Source organism: Pan troglodytes, chromosome 11 (assembly GCF_028858775.2).
Source record: "Pan troglodytes isolate AG18354 chromosome 11, NHGRI_mPanTro3-v2.0_pri, whole genome shotgun sequence".
In the NCBI taxonomy this organism is placed as follows: domain Eukaryota; kingdom Metazoa; phylum Chordata; class Mammalia; order Primates; family Hominidae; genus Pan; species Pan troglodytes.
In genome coordinates, this window is record NC_072409.2 from 15,475,375 (window position 1) to 15,489,909 (window position 14,535).

The 14,535-nt window shown below is 39.2% G+C and overlaps 1 protein-coding gene across 11 annotated transcripts in view; it reads right to left on the reverse strand.

Moving 5' to 3' along the window:
• Positions 1–14,535, reverse strand: part of RABGAP1 (RAB GTPase activating protein 1) — a 165,839-nt gene that overhangs the window by 129,277 nt on the left and 22,027 nt on the right. For 4 of the 11 annotated variants that reach the window (XM_063788345.1, XM_063788343.1, XM_063788348.1 and 1 more), the window contains exon 3: positions 5,925–6,212. The exons of the other annotated variants lie outside the window; for them this stretch is intronic. The gene's annotated coding sequence lies outside the window, so the exon portion shown is untranslated. The remainder of the gene's footprint in view (positions 1–5,924; positions 6,213–14,535) is intronic. 11 annotated transcript variants of the gene reach the window in all.

Here is a 14,535-nt window from a genome sequence, read left to right on the forward strand (position 1 = left end):
TCACGTTATTAGACCCTCCTGTGCCACTGTATGGTATCTACTCCCAACAACAAACAATCTCAAATCTCTATCTACAATCCCTTCCTCAACTGTCTACTGGATAGAGACCTTCAGTTGGATACATCAAACTTATTCTGTCCAAAACTTAAGCCACTGATCCTCTTCCTGCTTTTTTTTTTCTTTTTGAGACACAGTCTCATTCTGCCGCCCAGGTTGTAGTACAGTGGCGCAATCTCTGCTCACTGCAACCTCTGCCTCCTGGGTTCAAGCGATTCTCATGTCTCAGCCTCCCGAGTAGCTGAGATTACAGGCATGCGCCATCACGCCCAGCTGATTTTTGTATTTTTGGTAGAGATGGGGTGGGTTTCACCATGTTGGCCAGGCTGGTCTCAAACTCCTGGCCTCAAGTATCTGCCCGCCTTGGCCTCCCTGTTGGGATTAGCAGGCATGAGCCACCGAACCCAGCCCTCCTGCATCCTTTTTTAATCAATGAGTTGCACTACCATTCACTCCATGGCCAAATTAAGAATTACAATCATCCTTGATTTCTCTCATTCCCATATAACTCACAAATCCTATTGACCCTTGTCTGTCCATTTTTCTCTTCTATCTTCTCTGCATAGCTAATACCTTAGGACAACCTCTTTCATTTTACGTAAGCCTACTGCAGTTAGTAGTTTGCCTGCCTTCTTTCTCTCTCTTCTCTTTCATATATGGCCACCATTCAACTTATAATTGCCAGTCTTAGTTGTGATCAAGCACTGCCTTGTTTTTAAATCCTTCCATGGTTCCTCAATGCCCACAAGATAAAGCCCAAATTCATAAGTATATCCTATTAGTCTTTTCACAACTCTGCTCAATCTGCCTTTCCAGTCACTTAGTCACAGCAAACTACTCAACTTTCCCAGGACACACCATAAACTTTCAAGCACCCATACTTTGTATAGAGTGTTTCCTTTCCTGGAAAGTCATCCTCTCCTCCTGTGTATTCTTTAAGACCAACCTTAAATTCTGTTATCTCCTCTGGGAGATCTTAACCGTTCTAGATAGGATTTAATCACTCCCTCCTCAGGGCTACCATAATATTAGCATATATGTTTATTCTAGCATTGCCACTTGTTTTAGAAAATATTTGTTTAGAGAGTCCCTTGAACCAGACTGGGCAGAGACTGTTTGTTAAATTATCTTTATATCCCCAAAGCTTCAGATAGTGACTGGGACAGAATACACCTGAAATACATATTTACTGAACTGAATGTTACAAATGCAAAGAATGGAAGCCAAAGCAGTATGCTTTTATCCTACTTGGATACTGAATATTCTACAAATTTTGGTTTAATTATAGAAAGGAAATCTGAATGACTTTAGCTTTATCTACTAAAATACAAAAACAAAAACAAATACCATCTGTTTTCATTATTCTGAGCAAGTGTCATTAAGGGCTAACATTTACAATAAGAACACTGCAAAGAGCCCAGTGCAAAACACAAACAATATATTTTGAAGTCCAACAAAGACTTCTAATGTAATTTAGCACAAATATGAAGACAAAAAAAGCAAAACAAATATTTATGAATAGTACAACTAAGAATTACATTTAGATTTGTGTTTATTTCCATGTACTCTACATTAAAAGGAACAGTTCTTTAGGAAAGTCCTGAATTGTTAAGGAAAACAATAAACATAAAAAGGCCAATTTAGCATTTAGCAGCTACTGTAAACATATGACATAAACGTTTGCAGGGATGGAGACTGCATGATGAATTGTTTATTCATAATTCTGCTTACATAGCAGGGTGGTACTAAAAAAAACTGGGCCCAGAGTTGTTTTGTGGCACAACTCCAAGAGGCACCCCACTCACAGCATAGATTATCTGAATGGCTCTCACTAGAATTGTAGTGTGCAAAGCCTATGCAACTGAACTTAGTAGCCATACTTGGGCTCCCAAGTAAGACACATCTGGCTTTGGGACATTGCTCTGACATTAACTCTGTAACTGAGGGCAAATTAATGTCTGGGAGCCCCAACTGTCTCATCTCTAAAATGAGGATGTTAATATCTATCTCACAGGATTGTTATTAGGGTTTGATAACATTATTGGGCACTTACGTATATTTCAGGCACTGTATCGTGTGGTTTTTACACAACTATCTCATTTAACTCTCACACCACAGTACCTGCCAAATAGCATCCAATAAGTGTTGGTATTCCTCCACCCCACTCTCAGCTCTTTCTAAAGAAACTCTGATCCACCTATTAAGAGTTGAGGTTTGAAAACAATAAACTTAGAAAGCAAGTAGTTCTACTTTTCGTGGCCCAAAGAAACTCTAAGAACACACCTACTATTCATGTACAAAAGCAGCATACTGGAATAACATTTGTCCTTTCTAAATATATCAAATAAGGGCAATATCTTATATGGTAGAATTGGCTACAAGTCTGTTTCCTTGAGAGCAAAATTGCATTTATGGAACCAAAGGACAAAATGTTCCAAAGGCAAAATCCAGAGTCATTTCCTGGTCTCAATTTTCTACTTCTAATTTTATAGTCCTTGTTTCCTTTCACTGCAACAATACCAACTTGGCCCCACTTGATTTGCCAGTTATACAAAAGCTACTTCAGGCAGTTTGGGATCCTTTTCTGAAGGATATTTAGGCCCTCAAGAAAACATGCTTAGGAAGGGACACTTTGTGCTTGAGAAGTCCCTAGATGATCAGAAAATTAAAGACGAATTCCTGATGATCTACAGTTTCCACTATTTTAATCCTACTGCAGTAAAAACACAAATGAAAATGGTTCAAACTGAGTAATATTGCTGAGCTTCAGTGTAAAAGCTGAGCAATTAAGAAGTATGTATGTTACTTATAACACTAAATAACCTTAGTTGTGTCAGAATACATGACACGAAATAACCAAAAGTCCAATTTGGATATTTGAAGATTTAGTTACTAATCTCAAACCTGCTTACACACTCATTCTGTGATCTTTGTTAAATCAGTAAATTTCTTTATGATTTACTTTATAAACCATGGCTGTTCTGATTATCAGTCTTTTTATCTTACTCTATGAAGGAAGAACCAAACAACATAAAGTTATCATTAGAATTTCTAGTATTACTTTAAAATAAAAAGAGGACGGGAAAGAACAGCAGCTTGTGAATTTATCCTGAAAAGTCAACTGAAGACAGGCCCAAAACATTTACAACTGTTTCACTAAGTAATGGGATTATGGATGGGTTTTATTTTAATTTTCTTATTTTAAAAATAGAGACAGGGTCCCATCATGTTACCTAGGCTGGTCTAGAACTCCTGGGCTCAGGCAATCCTCCTGCCTCCACCTCCCAAAGTGTGTTGGGATTACAGGCATGAGCCACTGCATATGGCCATGGCTGGGTTTTAGTTACTTCTCTTACTGCCTGGTTTTCTATATCAAGCAAACATTATTATAACTAAAAAGAAAAAAAAAAAGACAAAGCCATTTCCATCTTGGGAGGAAAAGAAAAGCAAATACAATCAATTCTTCTACCTACAGTAGTCCTGACTCCATATTCTTTCAAGCTTCTGGATCTTACCACGTTACAGGCTCACTTGTTTGTAGAGGGCACTCTTAATATTTTCTCAACTATCACCTACTACACATAACCTTTCTTTTCTTCTTTAGGCAACAATTACATTCTCACACAGTTCGCTCATACCTAGATTCTAGTACATGATGAATTGTATCATGATGACGTATTTACTGATGTGTCTCCACCACCACCACCACTATAACCCTCTTAATTAAACTGAGCTCATGTTCAGTAACTTTGCTGAATAAAAGATCTGCATTACAGAGGACAAGATTACCAGGTTCTTTTTTTCTTTTTTTTTTGTTTGAGACGAAGTTTCGCTCGTCGCCCAGGCTGGAGTGCAGTGGCGTGATAGCTCACTGCAACCTCCGCCTCCCAGGTTCAAGCAATTCTCCTGCCTCAGCCTCCGGAGTAGCTGGGATTACAGGTGCGTGCCACCACGCCCAGCTAATTTTTGTATTTTTAGTAGAGATGGGGTTTTGCCATGTTGGCCGGGCTTGTCTCAAACTCCTGACCTCAGGTGATCTGCCCGCCTCGGCCTCCCAAAGTGCTGGGATTACAGGCGTGAGCCACCACGTCCAGCAGATTATCAGGTTCTAAAAAAGCAGTATCAGAAACCAAATCAGAAGATTAGTTTCGGCATTACTGAGACAGAGTGACTTTTGTTATCTGCTATTTTAATAAAGTTTGGCAATTTTCTTTCATCTAAATAATGTCAATTAGATTTTTCAAGAAGAAAACTCTAGGAGGATTAAAGAGTTTAAAAAATTAACTGATCTGGCCAGGCTCGGTGGCTCATGCCTATAATCCCAGCACTTTGGGAGGCCGAGGCGGGTGGATCACGAGGTCAGATCGAGACCATCCTGGCTAACACGGTGAAACCCCATCTCTACTAAAAATACAAAAAATTAGCCGGGCATGGTGGTGGGCGCCTGTAGTCCCAGCTACTGGGAGGCTGAGGCAGGGGAATGGTGTGAACCCGAGAGGTGGAGCTTGCAGTGAGCAGGGATCATGCCACTGCACTCCAGCCTGGGCAGCAGAGCGAGACTCCGTCTCAAAAAAAAAAAAAAAGTAACTGATCTTTCTGCATAAGGAACACTAGTTCATCAATGCATCCCCAACCAGTATTTATAGAGTATCTCTGGGTAAGAGCTAAGATTCCCAACTGAGAGGAACATATAGTCAGTCAGATGGAGAAAATACATGTTCTGCTTTTATGGAAAATTCTCACATTTTGATATGAGTTGTCAAAACATTTTATTACGAAAAATACCTGCTTATGGATGACTAGGTTAAAAAAAAAAAGAAATATACCTCTATGTTTTTTTTTTTAATATATATAAAGAGATAGGCTCTCACTATATTGCCTAGGCTGGTCTCAACTCCTGAGCTCAAGCAATCCTCCCACTTTGGCCTCCCCAAGTGCTGGGATTACAGGTGTGAGCCATCACGCCCGGCCATACCTTTATGTTTTCTATAACCACACCATCACATAATACTTTTATTTAAAGGGCTTACGTAAAGCATTACCAACTCCAAGAAGCCTTCCTTGACCCCTCCCTCAAGCTGAATTAGGTTTCCATCCTCTGTTCTATAGCACCCTTTGCTCATCTACACCACAGCATTAACTATACTGATGTTGAAAATTAAATACGGCCAGAGAATCTCTACAGCACCTCCAATCAAGAGATATAGCCTATTTACCCAAAACTTTGAATAAGAACTGGACTTGTGACTTGCTTTGAACACGAGAATCCACGTGGTATAATTTCTAACCCACAGCCCTAAGGGCCTTACAGCTGCTACTCCTGTCCTAAGACTACCATGCTGTGAAGAAGCCTAAGATGAGCGACTACATGGAAGGAGACCCAGCCATCCTACTCAAGTCCAGTCCCCACCCGACCCACCAGATGAAGCTGTATAAGCGCAAGATTGGCAAAAACCAACCAGTCAATCCACAAAATCAAGAGAAATCGTTTTAATCCACTGAGTATCGAGGTAATTTGGAGTTTTTTTCTTACCATTTTAATTTTTATTTTTTAAAGAGACAGGGTCGCACTGTTGTTGCCCAGGCTGGTCTTGAACTCCTGGGCTCCAGTGATCCTCCTGCCTCAGCCTCCCAAAGTGCTGGGATTACAGACATGTGCCACTACAATGGGCAGAGGTAATCTGTTACAAAGGAAAGACTAACAGAAAAAAATGTAACAAGATTTTTAATTGTCATCTGCCCTAAGCTATAAGCATCTTAAATACAGGCACCAAGTCCACTTCATCTCTATTCTCATTCAGCCTTGTATTATTTTCTCTCTGGCTATGATGTTCTCCAGTTCTACTATCATTCCACTTGGGACTTACTGTGTTCTTTGAAGCCAATGATTTATATCGTTTATCACTTCTGGAAAATATTCAACTATTATCTCTTCAAGTATTTTCTTCCATCTTCACCATTCTCTTATTATAGAACACTTAAGATGGTTGGTCCTTCTCATCTTAATTTTCACGTCTCTTAAGTGGTCTTTCATATCTTTCAATGCTATCTTCTGGATAATTTCTTCAGATCCATTTTCCAGGTATTTGATTCTCTCTTCAGCCATGTGTAATTTGCTGTTTAACATATCTGCTGCACTTTTAATTTCACTGGCTCTAAATTTAATTGCAGAATTCCAGTTTTAGTTGGCTTAATTTTTATATTTTTTGATATTTTGTTCTTTTTAAATGTTTTCTAATTTTGCTTTCAGTCTTTAATGATTTTAATCATATTTCCCTTAAGGTTATACCTAATAATTCTAATGCCCAAGTTCTAGTGGGATTCAGTTCTGCTGGGGTTTGCTAACTTGCTCATAATAAATAATTCTTTGTATATATTTGTAAATTTTGGATTGTGTGCTCTGCTTTAAGAGGGTTATCTGGGGAAATACCATGTAGCCTGAGTGGCAAGTATGTTCTTCCAGAGTAGTTCTGCAATTGCTTCTGTAAGGTGCCTGGAGTATTATCAATCAAGGAACATACAAGCAATGTAAATTCAAACTCTAAACATACATGAAGGCAAGCCTGTGGGAATAAATTCCCAGCAAGACCCCCCTCCAAATTAGTGTCCAAGCTAAGAAATGTAAGTTTCCTTATGTTCTTTCCTGTGACTACAGGTAGAATTTTTACTCTATCCTTTCAAGTTAGGAAGTAGCCCCTGAGTCCACTTTCTGAGGAGATCTCAGCTCCAACACCTCTCTCTCTAAACCCAAGGCCTTACCTCTTGCCCAACGTAGTTATCAAAATCCAAGCACTTTGGTTATAAAGAATAGAAAATTCCTCAGTGCAGACCAAATGTCAGCCCATATGTATAGTTCCAGCTTTCAGTACCCTCTTTGTTTTTGTTCCTTGAAGACTGTCATTACTTTCTTGTAAATACAGCTAGGCAATTAAAAAGCTGTTTGTTACATTTCAGCCAGCTTTCCTAATTATTTTATAATGGAAACTTCTTAGGCTGTGTAGGTTATCATATTTTAAAAAATGGGAATTCCTATCCTGTGATAGTTACTAGCTGTCAAATGACCTTTCAACAAGACACTCAACTGGGACTTTTGGAGTTTTGGGGTGGAATAGTGACAGACTTTTAAAATATGTTTTCCATTGGGTACACATGGACATAAAGATGGGAACAATGGACACTGAGGACTGCAACAGAGGGTAGGAAGGGAAGGTGACAGAGGGATAAGGGTTGAAAAAACTATCTATTGGGTACTGTGCTTACTACCTGGGTGTAATTGTACCCCAAACCTCAGAATCATGTAATATACATTTGTAACAAACCTGTACATGTACCCCCTGAATCTAAAATAAAAGTTTAAAAAAACATTTCTTTTTTGAGACAGGGTATCACTATGTTGCCCAGGCTGAACTGCAGTGGCTATTCACAGGCATGCTTATAGAGCACTGCAGCCTTGAAGTCTCGCCTTTGAGCAATCCTCCTGCATCAGCCTCCTAAGCAGCTGGAACTACAGGTACACACTATCACACCCAACTCATGGTTCCACTTTTATGTTTATGTCCCAAGCATAAATGTTAGCATTAAAACAGAAACAAAGAAAAATTCCAGGACCTGGTATAGTGGCTCATACCTGTAATCCTAGCACAATGGGAGGCTGAGGCAGGTGGACCACTTGAGGCCAAGAGTTCAAGACCAGCCTGGCCAACATGGCAAAACCCCATCTCTACTAAGAAAAAAAAAAAAAATTAGCCGGATATGGTGGCACACTGGCACATGACTGTAATTTCAGCTATTCAGGAGACTAAGGCACAAGTCATTTGAACCCAGGAGGTTGAGGTTGTAATGAACAGAGATTGTGCCATGCCACTCCACTTCAGCCTGGGCAACAGAGCAAAACTCTGTCTCAACAAACAAACAAAACTCGAGAGCCTTGGAATTTATTAAATGTCATGTTGGCCAGGCGTGGTGGCTCACAACTGTAATCCCAACACTTTAGGAGGTCAGTGTGGGAGGATCATTTGAGGCCAGGAGTTTGAGACTAATCTGGGCAACATATGAAGACCTTGCCTCTACAAAATAAAATAAAATGTTTTAAATTCCATATTATACCACATTGAAATGGCAAAAAAAATGTGTTAGGAAGATAGATAAGATGCTCTACAAATCTTTTTTTTTTTTAAGTCATTTTGTTAGTCATTCTACTAGGAGCTGAGAAACAATACAAGGTTTCAAAAAGGAGAGGACCACTGCGCAAGATATCTCCAGTAATACTATTATACCTTCCTCTGATGACAGACCTTAAAGATTTAACAATTTGAATAATTCCTCAATTCCAGTTCTATATATAATAACCTTACATAATATACAAATGTACTGAAATTAAAACACACAGAGGAAATATTTTAAATTTGGAGAACATGTTCCTCAATTTCCTTGTCTACAAAACACAATCATGCATCACTTAACAACAGGGATACATTCTGAGAAATGCATTGTTGGGCAGTTCTGTTGTATGAACATCATAGAGTGTACTTACATAAACCCAGGAAGCATAGCCCACTATACAACTAGGCTGTATGGTATAGCCTGTTACTCCTAGGCTACAAACCTGTATAGCATGTTACTATACTGAATACTGTAGGCAATTCTAACACAATGGTAAGTATCCATGTATTAAACATATCTAAACACAGAAAAGGTACAATAAAAATATGGTATTATAATCTTTTGGGACCACCTTCATACATGCAGTTGGTTGTGGACTGAAACGCTGTCATGCAGTGCATGACTATACAGGTATTTCTTTCTGGTAAAGATGACAAATCATAGTTAGAAAGAATAAGACCTAGTATTTGCTAGCACAATAGGGTGACTACAGTAAAAATGGTTTAATTGTACATTTAAAAATAACTAGCTGGGGGCGGTGGCTCACACCTGTAATCCTAGCACTCTGGGAGGCCAAGGCAGGTGGATCATCTGAGGTCAGGAGTTCGAGACCAGCCTGGCCAACATGGCAAAACCCCGTCTCTACTAAGAATACAAAAATTAGCCAGGTGTGGTGGCACACACCTAATCCCAGCTACTCAGGAGGCTGAGGCAGGAGAATCACTTGAACCTGGGAGGCAGAGGTTGCGGTAAGCCCAGATCCTGCCACTTTACTCCAGCCTGGGTGACAGAGCAAGACTCTGTCTCAAAAATAATAACAATAATAAAATAAAATAAAAAATAAAAGTAAAAGAGTATAACTGTGCCGGTAAAAAATGATTTAATTGAACATTTAAAAATAACTAAAAGAGTGTAACTGTGCCGCACACAGTTTCTCATGCCTGTAATCCTAGCACTTTGAGAGGCCAAGGCAGGCAGATTACTTGAGGCCAGGAATTCAATACCAGCCTGACCAACCTGGTAAAACCCCATCTCTACTAAAAATATGAAAATTAGCCGGGCATAGTGGTGCACGCCTACTGTCCCAACTACTCAGGAGGCTGAGGTATGAGAATCATTTGAAATCAGTAAGTGGAGGTTGCAGTGAGCTGAGATTGCACCACTGCACTGCAGCCTGGGCAACAGAGCCAGACTCCACCTCAAAAAAAAAAAAAAAAAAAAAAAAAGGTAGAATTGAATTGTTTGTAACACAAAGAATAAATGCTTAAGGTAATGGATACCCTATTTACCCTGATGTAATTATTACTCATTGCACACCTGTATGAAAATGTCTCATGTCTCATGTAATGCATATATACACATTAACGCATAAATATATACACCTACTATGTACCCACAAAAATTAAACATTAAGAAAAAAGGCAGGGCATGGTGGCTCACACCTGTAATGCCAGCACTTTGGGAAGCCGAGGCGGGTAGATCACCTGAGGTCAGGAGTTCGAGATCAGCCTAGCCAACATGGTAAAACCCCATCTCTACTAAAAATACAAAAAATTGGCCAAGTGTGGTAGCGTGTGCTTGTGATCCCAGCTACTCAGGAGGCTGAGGCAGGAGAATCACTTGAACCCGGAAGATGGAGATCATGCCACTGCACTCCAGCCTGGGCAACAAGAGTGAAACTCTTGTCTAAAAAAAAAAAAAATTTTTCAGGAAAAAAAAGACATATGAGACAGCAAAAAAAGTTGTTCTTCGGAAGATACCTGAGGGTTCCCCCCATGTACTATAAATGACTAATCAAAGTAGAAACAGGAAGAGTAAGTCAAACTACTTTGAAAGTTTACAAGAAAATTTTCAAATGGAGGAAATCCAAAAGGAGACAAGATGGATTTACTTGCATATTTACTGCTGTCTTAATTTCTAGAAACTGTTCCTAGGCTAACTGTTCTACTTACGCACAGGAGACTCTTTTCCCTAATCAAAGATTCTGCTCTCTCTTCATACTAGTAACATACCCTTTTTACTAAATAATTCCTGCCAATATATAAATATCCTACAATCATTCAATAAAATCCATAACCCCGGCAGCTATCACTCAATTTTTCTGCCCTCATTTTATAGCAAAAGTCCTTGAAAAAGTTGTCTATATTTATTTCCACTTCTTTCTGATCTCCTATTTACTAATGAACCCACACTAACCTTACTACAGTCCAATCTCTCCAAAAAAACCCATTATTCTTGAGGATCCCCAAGGCCTGCATCTTGTTACTTTTCACTTATTATCTAAATCAATCTATTAGCCAAATCAGACATACCTGATCACTACTGCTTTCCTGAAACACCTTCCTCACTTGTCTTCCAAGGAATTCTGCTCTCCTAGTGATACGGTTTGGCTGTGTCCCCACCCAAATCTCATTTTGAATTGTAACTCCCCCAATTCCCATGTATTGTGGGAGGAACCTGGAGGGAGGTAATTAAATCATGGAGGCAGGTCTTTCCCATGCTGTTCTCGTGATAGTGAGTCTCACAAGATCTGATGGTTTTTAAAACAGAGTTTTCCTGCACAATCTCTCTCTTCTCTTGCCTGCTTCCATCCATGTAAGACATGACTTCCTCCTCCTTGCCTTCTGCCATGATTGTGAGGCCTCCCCAGATGTGTGGAACTGTAAGTCCATTAAACTTCTTTTTCTTCCCAGTCTCAGGTGCGTCTTTATCAGCAGTGTGAAAACGAAGTAATACACCCGGGTTTTCTTATATCTCAAGAGTTATTTCTTCTCAGTTTTTTCTGCTGATTTCTCTTCATCTCAATCTCTGAATATTGAAGTACCCTAAGAACCAACTGTTATCACTTGTCTCTTCAATATCTACACTCACATTGTGAGTGGTCTCATCTAATTCTATAGCTTTATTTATTTTTTTATTTTTTCGAGATGGAGTTTCACTCTTGTCACCCAGGCTGGGGGGCAATGGCACAATGTAGGCTCACTGCAACCTCCGCCTCCCGGGTTCAAGCAATTCTCCTGCCTCAGCCTCCCAAGTACCTAGGATTACAGGCTGCACCACCATGACCGGCTAATTTTGTATTTTTGATAGAAATAGGGCGTCACCATGTTGGCCAGGCTGGTCTGAAACTCCTGACCTCAAGTGATCTGCCTGTCTCAGCCTCCCATAGTGCTGGGATTACAGGCCTGAGCCACTGCACCCAGCCATAATTTCATAGCTTTAAATAGCATGTAAATACTATTGATGGCAGCTACAATCAACCTCTCCTTAGTATTCGTCTCATATATCCAACTATCAAACTACCTACCTGACATCTCCAAAGAGACAGCTAACAGTCAACTCAAATGTAATATGTTCTCCTGACCCAATTCTGGACTTACCTTTCTCTTTCCCATCTCAGTAAATGGCATTACTGAGGTAATGCCATTACTTTTTAGTTCAGATTTAGACTAAACAGCCCAGGCCAAAATCTAGGAATCATCTACTTCTCTTTACCTCATACCCTATATCTAATTTACTCACATTAATACCAAAACATATTCTGAATCAGAGCACATTTACCCCTGCTCTCCTTGCTACCACTCTTGCCCCTTTCCTGCTAATTGTCCAGGGAGCTTTTTAGAAAAGACTTATTGAGATATAATTCATAAACCATACCATTCATTCATTTAAAATGTATGTTCAATGGTTTAAGTATATTCACAGATATATGCAACTACCAAAGTCAATTTTAAAACAAATTCATTACCTCAAAAAGTGGCACAGGCTGGGCGCGGTGGCTCACGCCTGTAATCCTAGCACTTTGGGAGGCCGAGGCAGGCGGATCACCTGAGGTCAGGAGTTCGAGACCAGCATGGCCAACATGGTGAAACCCCACCTTTACTAAAAATACAAAATGTAGCCAAGCATGGTGGTGCATGCCTGTAATCCCAGCTACTCAGGAGGCTGAGGCAGGAGAAACTCTTGAACCCAGGAGGCGGAGGTTGAAGTGGGTTGAGATCACGCCACTGCACTCCAGCCTGGGCGACAAGAGATTCCGTCTCAAAAAAAATTTTTTTTAGTACAAACATTGTAAAAAGCAGCACAATATACCCTTAAGTTATCACCTTTCTATTCCCACCAGACTCCTCCAACCAGCCCTAGGCAACCACTAATTTTCTGTCTCTAAAGATTTGCCTATTCTGAATATTTCATATTCATGAAATTATGTAATTTGTAGTCTTTTGTGACTGACATGTCATTCAGCATAATGTTCTTAAGGTTCATCTATGTAGTAGCATGTATCAGTATTTTATGGCTTAATAATATTCCATTGTATACCACATTTTGTTTACCCATTCAGCAGTTGATGGTTTAGTTCTTTATACTTCCTAGAACTACTATCATTTACAAATTCTTTCATTGCATTTTTGTTGTTGTTGTTTTTCACTTTTCTTGAAATCTTTTTTTCTAAGTAGAGACAGGGTCTCCCTCTGTTGCCCAGGTAGGGGTGCAGTGGTTATGATCACAACGCACTGCAGCCTTGACCTCTCTGGCTCAAGAGATCCTCCCACCTCAGCCCCCAAATAACTGGGACTACAAGAGCATGCCACCACATTCAGCTAATTAAAAAAAATTTTTTTTCTTGTAGAGATGGAGTCTCTGTATGTTGCCCAGGCTGTTCTCAAACTCGTGGGCTCAAGTGATCCTCCCATCTCAGCCTCTCAAAGTGCTGGGAATACAAGCATGAGCCACTGCACCTGGCCCTGGCACAATGTTGAAGATTGGTGGTGAGTGTAGACCTCCTTGTCTTATTCTTAAACTTAGGCCGGGGAAGAATCACTCACCATCAAGTATGATTTTACCTGTGAGCTTTCTGTAAATGTCCTTTATCAGGTTGAAATGTTCCATTGTATTTCTAGTTTGAGTTTTCTCATTTCTTTTTTTCATGAAAAGGTGTTAGATTTTTGTCAAATGCTTTTTCTGCATCTACTGAGATGATCATGTGGGTTTTGCTTTTTATTCTATAGATATGGTGTATTACATTAATAATTTTCAGATGTTAAACTAACCTTACATTCCTGGAATAACTCCCACTTGATCATGGTATGTAATCTTTTTTATATTTATATACCAGCTGAATTCACTTTGCTAGTATTTCAAGGATTTTTGTGTCCATATGCATTAAAGACACTGGTGTGCAGTTTCCCTCTGATGTCTTTGTCTGATTTTGGTATCAGGGTAATGGTGTTCTCATAGAGTAAGTTGGGAAGTATTCCCTACTTTTCTATCCCAGAGAAGTTTGTGCAGAATAGATATTAATTCTTATTTAAGTATCTGGTAGAATTCAACAGTATAGCCACCTGAGTCCAGGGTTTCTTTGGGGTACTTTTTTGATTACTAATTCAATCTCTTTGTTATAGATCTGTTCAGACTATTTTATCAGTTTTGTTAGTGTCGCTCTAGAAATTTGTCCATTTCATCTAAATTACCTATTTATGGGCACACAACTCTAGTATTCCTTCATAATTCTATGTATTATCAGCAGTATTATTCCCTTTCATTTATGATTCCAGTAAATTGTCTTCTTTTTTTGTGGTTAATCTAATTAAAGTTTTGTCAATTTTGTTGGTATTTTCAAAGAATCAATTTTTGGTTCCACTGATTTTTCTCTACTGCTTTTCTATTCTGTTCCATTAATTTCTGTTCTTTTATTTTCCTTCCTTCTGACGGTTTTAGGTTTAGTGTACCTTTCTACCAGGGTCTTAAGGTGGAAGGTTAGGATATTAAGTTTAGGTCTTTCTCTTTCTTAACATAGGCACTTAACAGCTATAAATTTCCCTTAGAACTGTTTAAGCTGTATCCCATAAGTCTTAGTATATTGTATCTGCATTTTCATTCATTTCAAGTATTTTCTAACTTCCTTTTTGATTTTTTTCTTTGACTTTTTATTTAGGAGTATGTTGTTTAATTTCCCTGTAGTAGTGAATTTTCAGTTTTACTTCTGTTACTGATTTCTAGTTTCCTGCCCTTATGGTTGGATTAATACTTTGGGTGCACTTGAAAAGAATGAATACTCTGCTATTGTTGGGGTGAGTGTTCTACAGAGATCTGTTA